Genomic DNA, 19,735 nt, shown 5'->3' on the forward strand with positions numbered 1-19,735 from the left:
GCAAAACAGTCATCATTTGTTAGACATGCATTTCTGCTGAATTTGTTGTTGCTATTCTGTCTCTCAGTGTTACAATATACCGAACATTCAATTTTTAGACCGATCATTTCTTTGTGAGGGGCGAACATTCAACATCAGCAGGGGATCAAATAATTATTTCCTTCACTGTGTGTGTGTGTGTGCGTGCGTGCGTGCGTGCGTGCGTACATACATACATACATACACACATACATACATATACACACATATACTGTATGTATGCACATATGTACAGTGCTCAGCATAAATGAGTACACCTCTACAGATTTCTCAGAGAACCTTTCCTTTCAGAATCAACATTTTCTATGGGACACTACACTACAAAATCCTCCCACAAATGCCGGCCATTGATTTCAAACAACATTTGTTCATTTGCACACACAAAAAAGTATTTTTCCTAACAAATTCATTCAAGACCATGTTGCAAAAATGAATACACCCCGAAGAAAGTCTTACCATAGGTTCACACACGTTTAAGTTGCGTTTTGCAGAAACGCAGTACAGTCCATTTAACATGATTTCCTATGGGACAGGTTTACATCTCCGCGTTTTCACCAGGTGTGTTTTTTGGCAAGGAACAGGACCTTTTTAAAACGCAAATTGTTGCCATTTTGGTTCTATAGACTGCGATGAAGACACTACAGAAAAGTATGTAGTGCGTTTTTGATGCATTTTAATCTTCCCAGCAGCAAAAAAAAAAAAAACGTAAAATGCATCAAAAATGCGGCTAAAACGCATATGCAAAAATGCACCACAAAGAGCGCTGCACAAAACGGATCAAACGCAAACTGCATAGGTGTGAACAAAGCCTAAATGCCCGGTCACACCGGTTTCAGGTGCAATTAGCAACTTGAAATCTCACCTGAAATCACATCTAATGAATGTCAGCGTCTTAACATGTGCGATCTGCTGCAGCGCGGTTTCTTAAGTAGTTCTTGCGGTACTTTTTCTGCAGTTTTGTTGCATATTCACATACATAGAATAGAGGTGAGCGGAGCACCGCTGTCCCGTCCATTGTACACGACTGACAATGCTGCTGTCCAAAGGTGCCCCCTGTGCTCCTTCATCCAGAGTGGAGGCACTCTAATATGGGAGGTGTGATATTGGCCAGATCACCAGGTGAACACAGAGTAGGGGGGGGGATGAGACCGCCACCACATCTAATGATTGCTATTTAGGTGGATATCATAAGTGCTTTTATTGGGTACACACATTTGGAGTGGAGTTTTCCTGGAGTCCGGAGAGTAGCAGTGGATGATCAGCTGATGTGCAGATGTATACCAGATGATCCCTGTGGTTACCCCAGGATGATGATGACCAGGAGTGGTCCGAGTTACTCAAAGGCGCTTTTTATTGTGCTGGTTAGTGCAATATAGACTCATTTCCACATTCACTTGGAGCACGGATTATCACCAACCTGTATATTGGACATTTGCTATCACTTACGCACCATTTGCGCCATACGCAGACGCAATCGACACATTCACTGTGGCGCCTCGTAGCGCATTTATTTATTAATCCAGGTGGGACTGTGCACGGTCTGGCTGTTAAATACGCTAGCTTTTATCAATCTGTGGTTGCACGTGTACGTTTACATAAACGCATTCATTTTGTATTTTTTACCCTTATATTTATAATCTTTTTTTATTATGTTTTGCTAGAGCGCTGCATTTTTATATATTTATGTTTATGAGGGTTGGAGGTTACACCTTTTATGCCAGCTGCATTTTATTATTGGTTTCTCTAGCGCTCGTTTACCCAATTTCACCTGTAATGGAAATCGCACTGCAAATTGCAAGAAACCGTTGGAAATCTTCACAAGTAGCAATAAAGGTTTCAGAAATCGCAGCTGAAATTGCACACATATTGTGCGATTTTTAAATCACAGGTGTGACTGGTGATTAATGCCGGCCATAGACGGGTCAAAAATCGGAAGAAGAAGAAAGAAGAAGAAGAAAGAGGAAGAAGAAAGAAGAAGCAGAAAGAAGAAGAAAGAGGAAGAAGAAAGTGGAAGAAGAAAGAGGAAGAAGAAAGTAGAAGAAAAAAGAATGTACAGGTGTCACTGAACGGCGGCGGAGAAAAAGGAAGAAGAAAAAGGAAGAAAGAAGAAGAAGAAAGAGGAAGAAGAAAGTAGAAGAAGAAAGAAGGAGAAAGAAGAAGAAAGAAGAATGAAGAAGAATGAGGAAGAATGAAGAATGAAGAAGAATGAAGAAGATGAAAGAAGAATGTACAGGTGTCACTGAACGGCGGCTCCGTTCTTCTTCCGCTATTATATTTTATATGAAAAGTCTTGCGGTTGCAACAATGTATCCATTTGTATCCAAATAAAAACATAATGTATTTGTATTGCTGTCACATTGTATGGTGTGCTCCCCTGTCTCTGTCAAACTGGTTTCTTGTCCCAATTGTTTTGTGAGCATTGGTGGCAGCATTGGCAACGGCACCGACCGATTTTTCGTTTATCGGCCGACAATTCGGCCAATAAACGGCCCGTCTATGGCCGGCTTTAGGGGCAAAACTAAATTTTAGACAACAAAATCCTACTTAACAATAATTCAACTACAGGTGAGTCTAATTATTCATTAACCCCTTGCCTACCGGCTACTTATACCCCTTCCTGTCCAGGCCAATTTTCAGCTTTCAGCGCTGTCGCACTTTGCATGATAATTGCGCGGTCATGCAACACTGTACCCAAATGAAATTGTTATCATTTTTTTCACACACAAAGAGCTTTCATTTGGTGGTATTTAATCGCCACCGGGGCCGGACTGACCATTTGGAAACTCGGGCACTGCCTGAGGGCCCGGGGTCAGTAGGGGGCCCCATGAGATGCCCCTGGTACCTTTTTTCATAGGCTTTTATGAGTTTGGGCAAGGACACAGGGGCCCCATGATCCCCTATTGCCCGGGGGCCCCATGAGTTGTCAGTCTGCCCCTGATCGCCACGGGGTGTTTTTTTAACTATAAACAAAAAAAGAGCAAAAAATTTGACAAAAAAAAGGTTTATCTTGTTTCTATTATAACATTATGCAAACAGATAAGTTTTCTCCTTCACTGATGTGCATTGATGAGGCTGACAGGTAGCACAGATAGGCACTGATGAGGTGGCATGGATAGGCAGCACTGATAGGCTGCACTGGTATGCAGCAATGATGGGAACTGATAAGCGGCACTGATATGCAGCAATGATGGGAACTGATAGGCGGCACTGATATGCAGCAATGATGGGAACTGATAAGCGGCACTGATATGCAGCAATGATGAGAACTGATAGGCGGCACTGATATGCAGCAATGATGGGAACTGATAGGCGGCACTGATATGCAGCAATAATGGGAACTGATAGGCGGGACTGATATGCAGCAATGATGGGAACTGATAGGCGGCACTGATATGCAGCAATGATGGGAACTGATAGGCGGCACTGATATGCAGCAATGATGGGAACTGATAAGCGGCACTGGTATGCAGCAATGATGGGAACTGATAGGCGGCACTGATATGCAGCAATGATGGGAACTGATAGGCGGCACTGATATGCAGCAATGATGGGAACTGATAAGCGGCACTGGTATGCAGCAATGATGGGAACTGATAGGCGGCACTGATATGCAGCAATGATGGGAACTGATAGGCGGCACTGATATGCAGCAATGATGGGAACTGATAGGCGGCACTGATATGCAGCAATGATGAGAACTGATAGGCGGCACTGATATGCAGCAATGATGGGAACTGATAGGCGGCACTGATATGCAGCAATGATGGGAACTGATAGGCGGGACTGATATGCAGCAATGATGGGAACTGATAGGCGGCACTGATATGCAGCAATGATGGGAACTGATAGGCGGCACTGATATGCAGCAATGATGGGAACTGATAAGCGGCACTGGTATGCAGCAATGATGGGAACTGATAGGCGGCACTGATATGCAGCAATGATGGGAACTGATAGGCGGCACTGATATGCAGCAATGATGGGAACTGATAAGCGGCACTGGTATGCAGCAATGATGGGAACTGATAGGCGGCACTGATATGCAGCAATGATGGGAACTGATAGGCGGCACTGATATGCAGCAATGATGGGAACTGATAGGCGGCACTGATATGCAGCAATGATGAGAACTGATAGGCGGCACTGATATGCAGCAATGATGGGAACTGATAGGCGGCACTGATATGCAGCAATGATGGGAACTGATAGGCGGGACTGATATGCAGCAATGATGGGAACTGATAGGAGGCACTGATCGGCACTGATCATCAGTGCCGACCTGTTGTCTGACAATTGCCGGTTATCGGCAGTACTTTCCTCGCGCTGTGACAGCGTGAGGAAAGTGCTGCCGATAACCGGCAACTGTATTTCCATTGTGATCTGCTGTCATTGGACACAGCTGATCACGTGGTAAAAGGCCGCTGTGATTGGCCTTTTTCCACATCACGTGATCAGCTGTGTCCGTAGGACAGAGCGATCACTGAGATCGTCGGGTGCACGGCCGCTGGGGGTGTGCGGGAGAGTGCATTCTGGGAGTACGTCATATGACGCCCTCCCAGAACTGGCTATAGTGCGGTTGCCAAGGGGTTAAACAGGTGTCCAGCAGACAGTTGATTATAAAAGGGCGTTACTTAACCACTTCCCGTCCGGCCAATGTACATAAACGGCCGGACGGGAGCAGTGCCGAAGCGGGTCGCCGTATATAAACAGCCCCCGCATTCACTGCCTGTGCGCGCTCACTGATCGCTACACTGATCACTGTACGGAACCTCTGTGTGAGCTCCCGATCATATGATCCGATTGGCCAATCAGTGATCACATGAACAGTAGTAAGCAAGATTTCACTTTTTGACATCATTGCTTACTACGTGTGAAATCTGTGAATGATCACAGAGGTCACATGGTACAGGGCTATTCACAACACCCTTGTACCATGTGACAAGCTGTGACCATTCACAGCTCTCACAGTATTTCTCAATGGCTGCAAGAATGCAGCCAGAGAGAAGGAGGAATGATTGCTTTTACAGCCTTTATGGGTGTAAAAGCAAACAGTATAAAAAAAGAAAAAAAAAAAAATCTTCATCACCCCCCACAAGTAGTACAGTGTCACTATGGTGACACTGCACTGCTAGGGTGATGGTATGTTTAAAAAAACAAAAACAAAAAACAAATAATAATATAAAAAAAATAAAAATAAAAATGTGAAAAAGTTTTTTGAAAAACTATAATTTTTGGTTATCAACTAATTTGTGTTATTTTTTTTTTTTTTTACTAAAAAGATAACTGAATACATTTTGGCCAAGATTTATGAAGAAAGATTATTTTTTTTCAAAATGTTTGGATTTTTCATTTATATACCCAGTGGTGAATAAATACTACCAAAATAAATCTTTATCTGTCTCAAAAAAATGCTAAAAAATTCATATGGGTACAGTGTTGCATGACCGCGCAATTGTCATTCAAAGTTTGATAGCACTGAAAGCTGAAAATTGGCTTGGACTGGAAGGGGCTGAAAGTGTCCGGACTGGAAGGGGGGGGAAGTGTCCGGACTGGAAGGGGGGGGAAGTGTCCGGACTGGAAGGGGGGGGAAGTGTCCGGACTGGAAGGGGGGGGAAGTGTCCGGACTGGAAGGGGGGGAAAGTGTCCGGACTGGAAGGGGGGGAAAGTGTCCGGACTGGAAGGGGGGGGGAAGTGTCCGGACTGGAAGGGGGGGGGAAGTGTCCGGACTGGAAGGGGGGGGGAAAGTGTCCGGACTGAAAGGGGGGGAAAGTGTCCGGACTGGAAGGGGGGGGAAAGCGTCCGGACTGGAAGGGGGTAAAAGTGTCCAGACTGGAAGGTGGGGGAAAGTGTCCGAACTGGAAGGGGGTAAAAGTGTCCGGACTGGAAGGGGGGGAAAATTGTCCGGACTGGAAGGGGGGGAAATTGTCCGGACTGGAAGGGGGGGAAATTGTCCGGACTGGAAGGGGGGGAAATTGTCCGGACTGGAAGGGGGGGAAATTGTCCGGACTGGAAGGGGGGGAAATTGTCCGGACTGGAAGGGGGGGGAAATTGTCCGGACTGGAAGGGGGTAAAAGTGTCCGGACTGGAAGGGGGTGAAAGTGTCCGGACTGGAAGGGGGTGAAAGTGTCCGGACTGGAAGGGGGTGAAAGTGTCCGGACTGGAAGGGGCTGAAAGTGTCTGGACTGGAAGGGGCTGAAAGTGTCCGGACTGGAAGGGGGTGAAAGTGTCCGGACTGGAAGGGGGTGAAAGTGTCCGGACTGGAAGGGGGTGAAAGTGTCCGGACTGGAAGGGGGTGAAAGTGTCCGGACTGGAAGGGGGTGAAAGTGTCCGGACTGGAAGGGGGGGAAAGTGTCCGGACTGGAAGGGGCTGAAAGTGTCCGGACTGGAAGGGGGGGAAAGTGTCCGGACTGGAAGGGGGGGAAAGTGTCCGGACTGGAAGGGCGGGAAAGTGTCCGGACTGGAAGGGCGGGAAAGTGTCCGGACTGGAAGGGCGGGAAAGTGTCCGGACTGGAAGTGGTTAAAAGGATAAGTTCACCTTTGAGAAAAAAAAAATAATAAATGCACATTTTTTTTTTAGGTAAAAAAATGTGCATTTATTATTTTTGTCTTTTTGTCTGCAGAAGCCTGTAAAGCATTGCATCGCAATCAGCAGATCATTGGTGCCATGCAGGTCTCCTGCAGACCTGTCAGTATATCTGCTTTCCTGTACGGGATGTACGAGCCAGCATATATACTGACAGGAAGAATGAATGAACTACCAGCACCATGGTCCTTCATTGAGGACTACAAGCTGACAGCCACTAAGGCTGCCGGGACTTGTAGTCTCTCATTCACAGATGACTGAATGAGTGATGCAGCCATGTGGGTGGAGCCCTGCACGGCCATTTTTTTTTACATTTGAGAGGAAGAAGATCCCCGCTAGCTGTCAAAGCAGAGAGTGGGGGCTGGTCAAACAAACAAAGAAACCCCTCGCATTTCATGCTGTCAGCAACAGCACCATATGGAAGAGAAATGTCACAAGGCCTCAGAAAGACAATTTCTTTACACAAGAAAGGTGAAGGCTACAAAAAGATCAGCAAAACTTTACTTATCAGTCAGAATACTGGAGCAAAACTGATACAAGAATGTAACAAAGATGGAACTGCAACCATCTCACAGAGACGGCAAGGCCGTCCATGGAAGATAACACCATGACAGGAGCGTCTTCTGATGAGAAGGGTTGAAGAAAATCGCCATGGAGTTGACTAAAGAAGTGGAAAGCCAAACTGGGGTGATTGTTTCCCGTGACACAATACGACGTACACTGCAGAGGAATGGCATGCATGGATGTCGTCCACCAAGGAAGCCTCTCTTAACCTCCCTGGCGGTATTCCCGAGTGTAGCTCGGGGTAACATTTCAGTACCAAAAGCGGTAACCCCGAGCTACACTCGGGCTTACCATGCGGCGCTGCTCCGGCATGTGTTCTTCACTTACCTTACCCTGCGCTCCCACGATGTGTCCCCTGCAGCGTCCCCGGCCATCTCCTCCGGCCGATGCCGGCATCCGGCTTCTGTGTCCTGTCCCTGTGACGTCGGGACGTACGGGCGCCGCCGCCGCCGGCGGCGGGAAATTTAAAAATTTTAAAAAATGTCATTTTTTTTTTTTTACATTTTACACAGTAAAACATTGCTGTCTCAACCAATTTCACATACATATTGTCCCTAGTGCTTTGTCCGGCGCCCTGCCTGCATTTTGTCTGTTCTTTCTGCCTGGAAACTGAGAAATGTCCATGGCGTCCAAAAAGTGTCCCTTTAGGTCAAAAGCGGTTTAGATCAGCTAGAGAACAGCGATAGTAAATCAGAACCACTTGCAGAATTGAGTGATAATGATTCGTGGGGGAAATTCGTCATCAGACACTGAAAACGATTTTCCTACTGAGCTCAGCAATGTGCGAACTTGGCGCTATATTTCAAATTTCAGTGTTTTTGGTTTGATTATATTATTGAATTAAATTTTTTATTATTTTTATATTATTTTTATGATTATTTATTAAATTATAATTTATGATTTTGTGTTTCAAATTTTATCATACCCGGGATGTTTACTAGACTCTTGTTCGGACAGATTTCAGTGAGTTTTTCCTAAAAATTACAGCCTACAATAAAAAAAATACATATTTCCATGCAAAAAAATGGTACCGCTTTCAGCACCAAAAATCTGAAATAATCATACCGCCAGGGAGGTTAAAGCCCATCACAAAAATGCCTGCCTAGAATTTGCCAGGCCCATGCTGAAAAAGAAGACTACTGGGACTCTGTACTCTGGAGTGATGAGACCAAGATAAATGTTTTCGGAACCGATGGCTTCAAAACTGTATGGGGTCGCAAAGGTGAGGAGTACAAAGAAAAATGCATGGTGCCTACTGTGAAACATGGTGGTGGCAGTGTCCTTCTGTGGGGCTGCATGAGTGCTGCTGGTGTCGGGGAGCTGCATTTCATTGGTGGTGTCATGAACTCACAGAGGTACTGCTCTATATTGACAGAGAAGATGCTCCCATCACTCCGTGCCCTCGGTCTTCATGCACTTTTCCAACATGACAATGATCCAAAACACACATCTAAGGCCACTGTGGCATTTCTGAAGAAGAACCGGGTGACAGTGATTCCATGTCCAAGTATGTCTCCTGATCTGAACCCAATCCAACACCTATGGGGAATACTGAAGAGACAAGTTGAGCATCACTCTCCATCCAGCATCCAGGCTCTGACAGAGCTCGTTCTTGAAGAATGGAAAAAGATCGATGTTACAATGTCTCCAACTTGTTCATTCCATACCTAGAGGACTCGGTGCAGTCCATACAGATCATGGAGGTCATACAGAATACTAGATGGAGGAGTTCTTGTTGGGGGGTGGATTCATTTTTGCATCAACTAATTTGCATAAAACGAAAGATTTTGTAATCTAAGTTCTATTATTAACCTTCCATGTAATGAGCGACACAAATGTTCTATAAAACTCAGTTTTCTCAAAATGTTGGAAATTGTTGTTGTGTTCATTGAGATATTGATTCCAATCTTACTTCTCAAAAGGGGTGGAGTCATTTATGCTGAGCACTGTATGTACATAATACCCCCCCTCCCCCGCCATTGCTATGACTGAGGTGTGACATACACAGTAGTACCAGTACTCCTCCTCCTCGGGGAGCAGTGGGAAGGACAAATATAAGAGAAGACACTCAATGGGGGGGTGAATATGTAACAGTGACACTTGTGTGTGTGGGGGGGGGGGGTGTTGTGAGAATGACAAGTCAGGGCTGAAACTCAGTATGTGAGGGGACACTTGGTGATAGCGGTGGAGTGGGGGAGCGGTGACAGGTCAGGACTGAGTATGTGAGGGGACACTTAGTGGTGAGGAGTGGGGGCGGACTGACAACTCATGGGGCCCCCCGGGCAATAGGGGATCATGGGGCCCCTGTGTCGTTGCCCAAACTCAAAAAAGCCTATTGAAAAGGTACCAGGGGCATCTCATGGGGCCCCCCTACTGACCCCAGGCCCTCGGCAATGCCCGAGTTTCCAAATGGTCAGTCCGCCCCTGGTGGGGAGTGTGACTGTACAAGGGGGGGACTCGTGGGGGTGTGCATTTATGAGAGGGACTCTGTGTGTGTGTGTGTGTGGGGGGGGGGGGGGGGGGATGATATGAAGATGACACTTGGTGGTGGTGATGGGGGGAAAGGGGTGTGAATACAAGGACAACACTTGGTGGGGGGGGGGAGGAAAGTGATTATGAGGGGGACATTTGGAGGTGTCAGTCAGTGAGGGGACTCTATCTGTGTGGTGTCAGACGTTGTGGTGTTTCTCTCTTGGTTAGTCAGTGAGGGGAGTCATGGTTCGCTGTATAAGGGGGGGGGGGGGGGACTCTTTGTGATATCAGTCAGTGGGAGGACTTTCTGATGTGTCACTGAGGGGGCTCTGGTATTGAACTCTGTGATATCTCTCAGTGAGGGGCCTTTCTCTCAGTGGTGTCAGACTCTCTCTCTCTCTGGTATTCTCTCCCTCAGTCAGTGAGGGGCCTTTCTCTCAGCGGTGTCAGACTCTCTCTCTCTCTGGTATTCTCTCCCTCAGTCAGTGAGGGGCCTTTCTCTCAGCGGTGTCAGACTCTCTCTCTCTCTGGTATTCTCTCCCTCAGTCAGTGAGGGGCCTTTCTCTCAGCGGTGTCAGACTCTCTCTCTCTCTCTGGTATTCTCTCCCTCAGTCAGTGAGGGGACTCCCTTTCTCTGTATGGTGTCAGACTCTCTCTGGTATTCTCTCTCTCTGTGGTGTCAGTCAGTGAGGGGACTCTCTCTCTCTCTCTCTCTCTCTCTGGTGTCAGACTCTCTGTGGTATTCTCTCTGTGTGGTGTCAGTCAGTGAGGGGACACTCTCCCTGTGTGTGGTGTCAGGCTCTCTCTTGTATTCTATTTGTGTGGTGTGAGGGGACACTCTCTCACTGTGGTGTCAGACTCTCTCTTTTTTTCTCTCTCTGTGGTGTCAGTCAGTGAGGGGACTCTCTCTCTCTCTGCGTGGTGTCAGACTCTCTCTAGTATTCTTTCTTTGTGTGGTTTCAGTGAAGGAGGGCTCTCTCTCTGGAGTCAGTGAGGACACACTCCCTCTGTGGTGTCAGACTCTCTCTGGTTTTCTCTCTCTGTGGTGTCAGTCAGTGAGATGACACTCTCCCTCTATGTGTAGTGTAAGGCTCTCTCTAGTATTCTCTCTCTCTGTGGTGTCAGTGAGGGGACACTCTCTCTCTGTGGTGTCAGACTCTCTCTGGTATTCTCTGTGGTGTCAGTCAGTGAGGGGAGACTCTCCCTCTGTGCATGCAGTCAGACTCTCTCTGGTATGCTTTCTTTGTGTGGTTTCAGTGAAGGGGCGCTCTCTCTCTCTCTCTCTGGAGTCAGTGAGGACACACTCCCTCTGTGGTGTCAGTGAGGGGACTCTCTCTCTGTAGTGTCAGACTCTCTCTGGTATTCTATCTCTGTGGTGTCAGTCAGTGAGGGGAGACTCTCCCTCTGTGTGTAGTGTAAGGCTCTCTCTAGTATTCTTTATCTCTGTGGTGTAAGTGAGGGGACACTCTCTCTCTCTGTGGTGTCAGTCAGTGAGGGGAGACACTCTCTATTTCTGTGGTGTCAGTGAGGGGACACTCTCTCTCTGTGGTGTCAGTGAGGGGACTCTCTCTCTCTCTCTGTAGTGTCAGACTTTCTCTGGTATTCTATCTCTGTGGTGTCAGTCAGTGAGGGGAGACTCTCCCTCTGTGTGTGGTGTCAGGCTCTCTCTGGTATTTTTTCTCTGTGTGGTGTCAGTGAGGAGGCACTCTCTCTCTCTCTCTGGTATTCTCTCCCTGTGGTGTCAGTCAGTGAGGGGACTCTCTCTCTGTGGTGTCAGTGAGGGGACTCTCTCTCTCTCTCTGTGGTGTCAGTGAGGGGACACTCTCTCTCTGTGGAGTTAGTGAGGGGACTCTCCCTCTGTGTGTGGTGTCAGTGAGGGGGCACTCTCCCTCTGTGTGTGGTGTCAGTGAGGGGGCACTCTCCCTCTGTGTGTGGTGTCAGTGAGGGGGCACTCTCCCTCTGTGTGTGGTGTCAGTGAGGGGCACTCTCTCTCTCTGGTATTCTCTCCCTGTGGTGTCAGTCAGTGAGGGGCACTCTCTCTCTCTGGTATTCTCTCCCTGTGGTGTCAGTCAGTGAGGGGCACTCTCTCTCTCTGGTATTCTCTCCCTGTGGTGTCAGTCAGTGAGGGGCACTCTCTCTCTCTGGTATTCTCTCCCTGTGGTGTCAGTCAGTGAGGGGCACTCTCTCTCTCTGGTATTCTCTCCCTGTGGTGTCAGTCAGTGAGGGGACTCTCTCTCTCTGGTGTCGGTCCCTCTGTGTGGTATCCTCTGTCAGTGAGGGGAGTCATATCTCTGTGTGTGAGGAGACTGTGGTGTCGGTGGTGGACCTCGGTGTGGTGTCGGTGATGGGCTCGGTGTGGTATCCTCTGTCAGTGAGGAGAGTCATACGGGGACACGGGGGAGGAGACGTTGGGAGGGGGAGGAGACGAAGGGGAGGACAAGGAGGAGGATCCCAGCCGTCTCCCCCCTCACAGCCGGCCCCGCCCCCCATCCGCTCTCCCGTCCCGGGGATTACCTTCTCTCCGCTCTGGCTCCGTCCTCCTCCTCCGTCCCGTTCACTAAATCCTCCATACCTCTGTCCGCTGTCACCTCACGGCACCCCTGACGACCCCGCCCAACTCCAGCCCGCCGCCGCACCCCATTGGCCGCTGCCCCGCTACTTCGCCGCGCCATTGGTCGCCGGGCTTGGCAGTCAGGGAGTGGCTGCCGGCGACACGCGCGTCCCGGACACGCCCAAAAACAAATCGAGATTCCCTTGGCTCGCCCACTCTCTCCCGCCCACCTCTCTTCTGATTGGCTGAGTTCTCGTGCACTCGGGTCTAGCGGGGTTGCCATTGGTCAAAAAAAAATACGCCGTTTGGCCTACAAGAGGGGAGGTGGGAACTAAAAACGGAAAGATCAGGTATTGGCTCATCGTTTCAATGACACGGTTCTTTTATTGTAATGTGACAGCGGACGCCCGCTCATGGTACGTTGACAGCGACGTCACGTGCCCGTCCCCGTGCCTCCTGAGGAACGTCACCAGCCGGCATTGAGGACAGACAGACCGCTCCGCCACCCTGGCCGTTGATTGGCTCTACCGTACGTCACTCACTCTCTAATCCCGCCCTCCCCTAGCAAGTTAGTGTGTCCCAGACTCTCCCATGTTTTTTTCCTTCTCTGATGCTCTACGCATTTCTAATTTACAGGCGACTTATTTATTTATTTCCGGCCGGTAAACTTAAATGACCCCTGGACGGTGACTGACAGCCCGAAGGAGCCAATGGGGAGGCCGAGGCCGAGTGACGTTATCTCCGGGCCGTCCAATGGCTGAAGGCAGTTGAAAGAAGTCTCCGGGATGGGGAGGGCCGTCAGTCTGGCAGGTGGATGAGGTCAGGGGAGCCGCTGTGTGCGGAGATCAGACAGCGCCAGGCTCCCCCTACCGGACAGGGTACGCACTGCACCCCCCCATGGCAAATCCCAATTATTTCTTATAGAAGGCAGTCAGAATAAAGAGAGCGATTCGTCCTGTACTGTCTGTGAGCCGATCTGTACTACATAGAAAGATGTATATATAAAACATCATAATATGCTCTATATATATGTGTGTACAGTATATCTATAAATAAATACAGCACACATTTAAAGAATTATGTTTATACAGTGTATATATATATATATTTATATTAACATATGCCCCCCCCTTGTTCTGTATAAACCCTGTATAATAATTCTATGAAAAATAAATTTCTAACTTCTATCATATAACACATAGTATTCATATGAAATAGTACGTATTTGATAAACGTGGCACATTATATATATATATATTTATTTATATATAAAACAATATTTTAAAAAATATAGTTCAGTTTTTTTTCAAATAAAATCATATATTTATTGACATAAACGTTATTGTTGTATAATAATTTTACCTGGTAAATATATGTATTTTAAAATCAATGTTGCTTCCAAAAATATAAAAGCTCAGTTTTTTTCTAATGAAGTAATATATTTATTAATATGAACTTTACTTTTTTTTTATATATGGTAATTTTTTCACAGAAAAAAAATATTATATATATATTTGGCACTATATAAATCCTGTATAATAATAATTTTATTTATATATATATATATATATATATATATATATATTAATATTACAATCGATAATGTTTCAATAATATAGTATAAAAAGTAATTTTTTTCTAACAGAATAATATTTATTAAGATGAACTTTGCTTTTTTGATACAGTATTTATTTTTTACAGAAAAAAAATACCACAACCAATAATGTTTCCAATAATATAATATAAAAGTTAATTTTATATATCTATGCAATAATATTTCCAATAATATAATACTTCGCTTTTTTTCTAAGAGGATAATATATATATTTATTGTGAATTTTTTTTACAGTATTTTTTTCGCAGTAAAAAAAATAAAAATAACACAAATATATATATATATATATATATATATATATATATAATTATTATACAGGATTTATATAGTGCCAAATTATATATATTTGGCACTATATAAATCCTGTATATTAATAATAATCATTATTTTTATATATATATATATATATATATATATATTACAATTGATAATGTTTCAATAATATAATATAAAAAGTAATTTTTTTTCTAACAGAATAATGTATATTTATTAAGATGAACTTTGCTTTTTTGATACAGTATTTATTTTTTACAGAAACAAAAATACTACAACCAATAATGTTTCTAATAATATAAAATAAAAGTTGAATATATATATATGCGCAATAATATTTCCAATAATATAATACTTAGGTTTTTTTTGCAGTAAAAAAAAAAATAACACAAATAAATAAATATATTTATTTATATTTGATTGAAAAGTAACTCCTTATTTTAAAAATCTTATAATTTATTTTTTAATCATTATTTTTACAAAAAATGAATATGAGAAGAACACACAAAACATGGAGTTTTCTTTAAAATTCTTCTTGAGCGCAGTTCGTACACAGTGAAAAGAGAGGTCACTTTCCCTTGCTGTTTGTCGAATGGACTTTTTTGGGCTCTGAGTGAACATTTCTTGAATTGTTCTCACTACCTCCGAGTTACTGGCATTGGAAGGGCGACCGCTTCTTTGAGCATCCATTACAGAACCTGTCGCCATGAGTTTTGCATGACAGTTCTTGATGGTCTTTGCATCGATCTGAGCATGTTTTCCTTTGATGGTCCTCCACCATCTTTGCACTTGAACAACTGATTTCCAAACTTCATAGCGTGCCGCTAACTGGGCACGCTCTTGTACAGTTAAACGTCTGGAAATCTTTATGGGGCTTCGAATTGTAAAACAAAATAATCAATCTGAAAAGAAAAACAACAATACAGATATAATTGTCATAGATTAAGGAACGTACATTAAAGAACTGAGAAAAAAGTAACTTCATATAAAAAATGTATAAATAGCTTAAAATAGGGAGTTATTTTTCAATCACCCCGTGTATGTATATATATATATCTCCAAAAGTATTGGGCCAGCCCTCCAAATCATGTGATTCAGGTGTTCCAATCCCCTCCGTGGACACAGGTGTATACAATCAAGCCCCTAGGCATGCAGACGGCTTCTACAAACATTGGTGAAAGAATGGGTCGCTCTCAGGAGCTCAGTGACTCCAAGCGTGGTCCTGTGATAGGTGGCCACCTGTGCAATAAGTCCATCCGTGACATTTCCTGGCTACTAAATATTCCACGCTCAACTGTTAGTGGGATTATAACAAAGTGGAAGCAACTGGGAACAACAGCAACTCAGCCACCAAGTGGTAGGCAACGTCACATGACAGAGCGGGGTCAGCGCATGCTGAAGCGCACAGTGCACAGAAGTCACCAACTGTCTGCAGAGTCAATAGCTAAAGACCTCCAAACTTGGTGTGGCCTTCAGATTAGCACAACAACAGTGTGTAGAGAGCTTCATGGAATGGGTTTCCATGGCCGAGCAGCTGCATCCAAGCCTTACATCACCAAGTGCAATGCAAAGCGTTGGATGCCGTGGTGTAAAGCACGCCGCCACTGGACTCTAGAGCAGAGGAGACGTGTTCTCTGGAGTGGCCAATCACACTTCTCTGTCTGGCAATCCGATGGACATGTCTGGGTTTGGTGGTTGCCAGGAGAACGTACTTGCCTGACTGCATAGTGCCAAGTGTAAAGTTTGGTGGAGGGGGATTATGGTGTGGGGTCGTTTTTCAGGGGTTGGGCTTGGCCACCTAGTTCCAGTGAAGGGAACTCTTAAGGTGTCAGCATACCAAGACATTTTGGACAATTTCATGCTCCCAACTTTGTGGGGACAGTTTGGGGATGGCCCCTTCCTGTTCCAACATGACTGTGCAAAAAGCAAGGTCCATAAAGACATGAAGAAACTAGTTTGGGGTGGAGGAACCTGACTGTCCTGCACAGAGTCCTGACCTCAACCCCATAGAACATCTTTGGGATGAATTAGAGCAGAGACTGCAAGCCAGGCCTCCTCCCCCGACATCAGTGCCTGACCTCACAAATGTGCTTCTGGAAGAATGGTCCAACCTTCCCATAGAGACCCTCCTAAACTTTGTGGACGGCCTTCCCAGAAGAGTTGAAGCTGTTATAGCTGCAAAGGGTGGGGCCAACTCAATATTGAACCCTACGGACTAAGACTGGGGGGCCATTAAAGGTCATGTGTGTGGGGGGGGGCCAACTCAATATTGAACCCTACGGACTAAGACTGGGGAGCCATTAAAGGTCATGTGTGTGGAAAGGCCGGCCGACCAATACTTTTGACAATATAGTGTGTAAAATATATATATATATATATATATATATATATATTGTAACGGGGTTAGCTCGGCAGCGGGTGTGTGTGACCCCCTGGATGGGTGCACCACACAAAAAGACAGGCACAGCACAACAACAGTGGAGGTGAAAACAAACAGGTGCAATTTATTTACAATATTTACAGAAAAATGGTAAACCAAAAAGAAACATCAAAATAAATCCTGGCCAACTTGGCTGCTTACTGCAACAACAGCTTTCCCTAGCTACCCACTAGGTACAGCCTGCTGCTATACCTAGTTGCTAGTACTTGAAGGCTAGCCACACAGGCTTTGGTCTCTCTGCACACAAATAAGAGGTGAGCTCCCCAGACAGTTCAGGCACAGATCTGGTTCCAGGTTGGAGCAACTCCCTAAGCACTCTGGGAAGTTTTATACAGGTCTTAATGAGCCCACTACCTTCAGCTGGGCTCATTACCTCAGTGCTGAAGGACTCAGCACTTCCCTCTAGTGCAGCAATGGGCAAACTACGGCCCGGCGGACCTTTTAGTCCGGCCCGCGGATGTGGCTGTCAGGATGTGTGTAGGCGGGGCAGCAAGACGAACGTGAGGGGAGGGGAGCTAGGCTCCTCTCACAGTCCGCCCTGAAGACCGGAACGGCGCGGGAACACGGCGAGAGGAACGCGCGGAGCAAAGGTAAGTGAATTGACACGGGGGACTTGGCTTACTACTTGGGGGGGAATAGTACTGTGGGGGATGAAATACTATATGGGGAATGAATTACTATAGGGGGGATGAATTACTATAGGGGGGATGAATTACTATAGGGGGGATGAATTAATATGGGGAATGAATTACTATAGGGGGGATGAATTACTATAGGGGGGATGAATTACTATGGGGGGGATGAATTACTATGGGGGATGAATTACTATATGGGGGATGAATTACTATATGGGGGATGAATTAATATGGGGAATGAATTACTATAGGGGGGATGAATTACTATATGGGGGATGAATTACTATATGGTGGATGAATTACTATGGGGGATGAATTACTATATGGGGGATGAATTACTATATGGGGGATTAATTACTATATGGGGGATGAATTACTATATGGGGGATTAATTACTATGCTTACTATGGGGGAATATTACTATACTTACTATGGATGACACATACACATCATTCATCTACTCTTGGTCCGGCCCCCGGGTCCAATATATGAACCCATTGTGGCCCTCAAGTCAAAAAGTTTGCCCACCCCTGCTCTAGTGGGACAAATCCTTATAAAGCCTGAACCTCGGACAAATGTATCGTCCATCCAGGACACAACCAGGTGATTTCACCTGCCTACTGTCACATACCCCCCCCCCTCTTGTTTCAACCTTGGGGTTGTAACACCAGTAGCCAGGCAGGCATGTACCCGGGATAAAGCATCCACATTTCCCATCTGAACTCCAGGGCGATGCTTCACCGTGAAGGTAAATTCCTGTAGGGCCAGAAACCACCTATTTACCCTTCTATTGGTCTCCTTATTTTGAGCCATCTATTTCAAGGGAGCGTGATCTGTAATCAGGTCAAAATGTCTGCCCAGCAGATAGTACCAAAGGGAATCTAGGGCCCACTTTACCGCTAAACACTCCTTCTCAATCGTGGCATAATTTTCCTCGTGAGACTTTAGCGTTCGGCTGAGATAGATTACTGGGTGCTCCTCCCCTTGCCAAACCTGGGACAGCACTGCTCCTAAGCCAACATTGGATGTGTCCGTCTGGACCACAAAGTCTTTTGAGAAGTCTGGTGAGTATAGGACTGGCTGGCTACATAAGGCCCTTTTTAAAGACTGGAAGGCTGCTTCAGCATCAGGGGACCACTTAACCATGACAGACTCCTCCTGTCCAATCGTACACTTTTTTGGGTTGGCCGTAAACCCAGCTTTCCGTATTGAGTCTAGCACAGCCTGAACTTTTGGCAAATGTGAGGCCCAATCTGCGCTATGGATAATCACATCGTCCAAGTCGCTGCAGCATACTTCTGATGGGGACGAAGAATCTGATCCATTTTTTGCTGAAAGGTGGCCGGTGCATTCTGTAACCCGAACGGCATTCTTTTATACTGGAATGACCCTTCTGGGGTTACAAATGCAGTCTTCTCCTTTGCTGACTTAGCTAGGGGAATTTGCCAATAACCTTTTGTCAAGTCTAGCGTTGTCATGTACAGGGCTGCTCCCAGTCGGTCGATTAGTTCATCTATCCTGGGCATGGGGTAGGTGTCAAATTTTGTAACTTTATTCAACTGTCGAAAGTCGTTACAAAATCGCCAGCTCCCATCTGGTTTGGGCACCAACACTATGGGGCTGGACCAGTCACTTTGGGACTCCTCTATCACACCCAAATCTAGCATTCTCTGTACTTCCCCACGTATTTCCTCCCGTCGAGCCTCTGGGATTCTATAGGGTTTCAGTTTTACCCTTTCACCCGGTGGGGTGATAATGTCATGCTCCACCCCCGAGGTTTGTCTCGGCAGCTCAGAAAAAACATCTGTGTTGCGGAGCACAAACTCTTTAGCCTCCTGTTTTTGAGTTGTAGACAGCGTGACTGCTATCCCAACCTCCGGAACCAAGCAGTTAGATGGCGCTGGTGACAAAACCTCAGCAACTAGGGAGTCCCTGTCCCTCCAGGCCTTTAACAGATTGATGTGGTAGATCTGCTCAGGTTTCCGCCTTCCTGGTTGTCTGACCCTGTAATTCACCTCACTCACTCTCTCAATCACCTCGTATGGGCCATGCCATTTTGCCAGGAATTTGCTTTCAACCGTAGGGATTAGCACTATCACTCTATCTCCTTCAGTAAATGACCTGTTCTGGGCACCACCAGTTGCTCAATGGTGTCCTCTGCCCCTTGAGCAACTCGATAGAGTAGGTCCCTTTCCACAAGGAAGTATGGATAAGCAGCAGTTTTCTCAGGGCTCACTAGTTCGCCATCTACTTTTACTACATTTTCCCGTGCTTTTATCAGCGTGGGGTCTTTCAGCTGTTCGGTGGCAAAATTTTCCCTATGTACCTCAAGTCCGAGAACTCCACAACTTTTCATCTGAAGAGGCGGGCTCCTCCCCAGTTCCTTGGGTCTCCCCAGCTAGTACTGACAAGGGGAACTTGGGAGAGACCTCACCACACTCAGACGCTTTCTGGGATTCCCCTTCCTGGTCTGCAGGGGAGACAGTGGGGGGGTCAGGACAATCCCAGAGTTCCCAGATATTTGGAAAATCCCTCCCCACAATGGCATCATGGGGTAAGTGAG

At 46.0% G+C, this 19,735-nt stretch overlaps 2 long non-coding RNA genes across 2 annotated transcripts in view; one reads left to right on the forward strand and one right to left on the reverse strand.

The window, feature by feature from the left end:
* The window catches only part of LOC149468043 (uncharacterized), an 88,287-nt gene extending 76,036 nt beyond the window's left edge, over positions 1-12,251 (reverse strand). The window contains exon 1 of the long non-coding RNA XR_016311801.1: positions 12,173-12,251. This is a non-coding gene — a long non-coding RNA (uncharacterized LOC149468043). The remainder of the gene's footprint in view (positions 1-12,172) is intronic.
* A 273-nt stretch (positions 12,252-12,524) lies between these two features.
* LOC149468044 (uncharacterized) lies at positions 12,525-13,286 on the forward strand. Its single transcript, XR_016311802.1, has 2 exons — positions 12,525-12,738; positions 12,846-13,286. It is a non-coding gene; the product is annotated as an uncharacterized LOC149468044 (long non-coding RNA).
* Positions 13,287-19,735: the final 6,449 nt, after the last annotated feature.

Source organism: Staurois parvus, unplaced genomic scaffold (genome assembly GCF_062004578.1).
Source record: "Staurois parvus isolate SC_StPar_1 unplaced genomic scaffold, SC_StPar_1.0 ptg000095l, whole genome shotgun sequence".
Classification (NCBI taxonomy): Eukaryota; Metazoa; Chordata; class Amphibia; order Anura; family Ranidae; genus Staurois; species Staurois parvus.